This window comes from Cariama cristata, unplaced genomic scaffold (assembly GCF_000690535.1).
Source record: "Cariama cristata isolate BGI_N322 unplaced genomic scaffold, ASM69053v1 scaffold27375, whole genome shotgun sequence".
Lineage (NCBI taxonomy): Eukaryota > Metazoa > Chordata > Aves > Cariamiformes > Cariamidae > Cariama > Cariama cristata.
Genome location: NW_009617313.1, coordinates 1,409 through 1,803, shown reverse-complemented (window position 1 = coordinate 1,803; position 395 = coordinate 1,409). Strand labels below are relative to the sequence as shown.

The window sequence follows — 395 nt, the reverse complement described above, 5'->3', positions numbered from 1 at the left end:
GCAGCCCTGCGAGTGGGAGGCAGCCCCCAGAGCATCAGGGCATGCACGATGCTCCTCAAAAACATTGCCCGGCTGAGGAGGGAGCAAGCCTTCCTCCTTCCCCAGGCTCCCACCCTTGCATGATTTTCATATCAATTTGCTGTGGAGCCGCTTGTCTGGGCTCTGCATCGATCTTGGCTCCTCTTGGCAGACAAGCAACAACCTCATCCTGCCCAGCTTTGATGATTTTCATCCCCCTTCCTCCCCAGCCCTTAAATTAAAAGCAGCATCTCGAGCCAGCATCCTCCCCTGCGGCCCCCTGCACACCCTCAAGCATCCCACGGTGGCACTCGGTCCATCACCACGTCCCCACCAGCCCAGTCCTACCTTGGAGCTGCACTTTGTTCTCAGGGCTC

At 58.5% G+C, this 395-nt stretch overlaps 1 protein-coding gene across 1 annotated transcript in view; it reads right to left on the bottom strand.

Annotated features, from left to right (window-relative positions):
- Window positions 1–395, bottom strand: part of BRINP2 (bone morphogenetic protein/retinoic acid inducible neural-specific 2) — a 3,918-nt gene that overhangs the window by 2,185 nt on the left and 1,338 nt on the right. The window lies entirely within an intron of this gene.